The sequence below is a fragment of the Gossypium arboreum genome, chromosome 10, assembly GCF_025698485.1.
Source record: "Gossypium arboreum isolate Shixiya-1 chromosome 10, ASM2569848v2, whole genome shotgun sequence".
In the NCBI taxonomy this organism is placed as follows: Eukaryota; Viridiplantae; Streptophyta; class Magnoliopsida; order Malvales; family Malvaceae; genus Gossypium; species Gossypium arboreum.
In genome coordinates this window covers 99,310,542-99,313,359 of record NC_069079.1, presented here as the reverse complement: position 1 = coordinate 99,313,359, position 2,818 = coordinate 99,310,542, and the positions used below count along the sequence as shown (strand labels likewise).

The 2,818-nt window shown below is 37.5% G+C and overlaps 1 non-coding gene across 1 annotated transcript; it reads left to right on the top strand.

The window, feature by feature from the left end:
* Window positions 1-389: 389 nt before the first annotated feature.
* On the top strand, window positions 390-500 carry LOC128283277 (small nucleolar RNA R71). Its single transcript, XR_008273619.1, has one exon. It is a non-coding gene; the product is annotated as a small nucleolar RNA R71 (small nucleolar RNA).
* Window positions 501-2,818: the final 2,318 nt, after the last annotated feature.

Below are 2,818 nucleotides of genomic sequence, written 5' to 3'. Positions count from 1 at the left end.
AGTTATTGTTACCCATTTATTGGAGTTGTTCCTCCTCGATGCTAGGGTTGAAGGGTTGATATTCTGTGCATGCTCCTCCTCCATTTGAATCGCACCTCATCACTAGATGTACCTGAGTAGAACCACACAAACTGTCAATCTTTTTATTTAAGAGTTTTACTTGGTTAGATAGCATTGTAACCGCATCAAGTTTGAAAACACCGGCTGCTTTTGTTGGCTTTGTCCTCATAACTTGCCACTGATAGTTATTCAGTGACATCTCCTCAATAAATTCGTAAGCCGCCTCAGGTGTCTTATTATTGATAGTTCCACCAGCGGTTGCATCAATCATCTACCGAGTCGAAGGATTCAGGCCATTGTGAAACGTTTGAACCTGTAGCTAGAGTGGTAACCCATGGTGAGGGCATCTTCGCAAAAGGTCCTTGTATCTCTCCCATGCATCATAGAATGTTTCTAAATCCATCTACACAAAAGAGGAGATATCATTAAGTAATTTGGCTGTTTTAGCTGGCGAAAAATATTTTAATAAAAACTTTTCGGTCATTTGTTCCCAAGTAGTGATTGACCCTCGCGGTAACGAGTTCAACCGTTGTTTAGCCTTATTCCTTAACGAAAAGGGAAACAATCGAAAGCGAATGGCGTCATAAAAAATGCCATTAATTTTAAATGTATCACAAAATTCTAGGAAATTTGCCAAGGGGATCCTCGTCCTGCAAACCATCAAACTGAACAAACTGTTGTATCATTTGAACTGTGTTAGATTTCAGTTCTAAATTATTTGTAGCAATAGCAGGTCTAACTATACTTGACTCAGTTCCTGTTAAATTAGGTTTAGCATAATCATACATAGTGCGCAGAGCAGGATTCTGATTTATTGGATCAGCAGCAATCGTAGGAGGTAGCGGATTTTCTTGGTTTTTAGCCATCTCCTCAGTTGTGGTTGAAGTGTCGTCCTCTTGCTCGTCCTCTGTGTATCTTAGGCTTCACCTTATTTCTCGTCTGTTTCTGTGAACTGTGCAGTCGATCTCACCATCAAAAAGTATTGGCCCTAACGGGTTTCTTCTGGTCCTAAACTAGAAAAACATGTTAGAAGAAAATAAGAGAAAAATTAGAAAAGAAAAAAAAATAAAAACTTAGATTGCAAATAAAGTAAATGGATAAAGTAACAAAAATCAATTTTTCCTGTGACAGCCCAAAATAGACCCTAGCCGGAATGTGGTTTCGGACCACTAAACCGAGTCATAAAAATAATTAATTGTTATATTCTATGCTTACTATGTGTGTGCATGCATATGTGGAAATTTCATTCTCTAATTTTACCCATTTGTATGAGAAAGTATTAAATAGGGATCAAAGTGAAACATGGTGAAATATGATAGGCTAATTTTAAATGGCTTGTTAGTACATGTTAACAAAAGGTGGAGTTGCATGTCAAATAATCCCTTCCTAAGGAGGAGTGGCGGCCATGACAAGGTTATGGGCAAGGAACATGTTCCCAACATGTTTTACTAATGGATGATGTTAGAAATAATAAACAACTAAGCATGGGTGAGAAAAGAAAAAAAATGTGTGTGAGAGTAGCATCCCCCCATTGTCGTGCAACCAAGAAGAGAAAACAAAAAATTTGTTCATGCTTGCTCTCTCCTTTTTGGCCAAAATACTAAGAGGAAGAAGGGATTTTTGCTTCATTTCCTTTGTTTAGAAGAGATCTAGAAGGAGATTTGGCTAAGTTTGCAACAAGATTAAGGTATGTATGAGGTTGTGTTGGGAGTTTCATGCATGGTTTGGTTGCTAATTTTATGTGCATGTTAGCCATGGCTCAAATCCTTGTTATGCCATGGAAATGGTATTTGGCCAAAGTTGTTATGGTGATAAAGCCATTGCATGCTAAGTGTGAAGCTTGATGATGATGCATGCAATGATGGATTGTCTACTCTTGAGTAAGATTCTACTCTTGAGTAAGATTTTGAGTTTTCTTTTTGTGTTTAACCATGATTGAAGTTGAATGGAGCATGATTGTCATATTCGGCCATGATGCATTCATGAGCATGGTTCATGCTTCTTGCATGTTAGTTAAACTTTGTATTTTTGGATGGCTATGGACACCTTGAAATTCGGCCATGCTCATATTGTATATATATGTTTGCACATGATGTTTTGGCTATGAAGTAAGTGATGAATATATTGGTTTAAAGAAGAAGATGTGGAAGAATGCTTGTGAAATTGCAAGCACAATTCGCCTAGCACACATATAAGTGCTTGATGCTATATTATAAGTTTTGGGCCACAATGTGCAAAGCATTAACTAGTAAAATGCATGCTGTTTTTGTGAGGTATTAAGTGCAAAATTGACCTCAACATGTACATGAATATTCGGCCTTGGGTAGCCTATTGAAGGCCTTAGCTTTTCCTTGATGCTCAAATAAATTGTATTGAATTGCTTGATGTAGTATAAAATGTGCATGACCATTGTGTATTCAAGCTAAAGAGTGGCCATATGACCATTTAAACTCCTTGTCATATTCGCCATAAGCAAGCACAATGAGGTTTTAATAAATTGAATTTGTTTGAATTAGCTCAAGAGCTAAGAGGGCCACAATTGGACAAGGGAAGGAAAAGGTGATCGAATAGCCGAAAAAGCCGCTCGACAACATCCGAGGTAAGTCCTCAAGAAGTGACCCTACTTGAATTATGTGAAATAAAGTATGGATGTGTATTGATTATTGATTATGTATGTATGAGCATTGAATTCTACCCGGCTAAGTCCCGGCGAATATGCTTGTGATTATATTTGCGTTTGAGCCTTAGTAACTAAAAT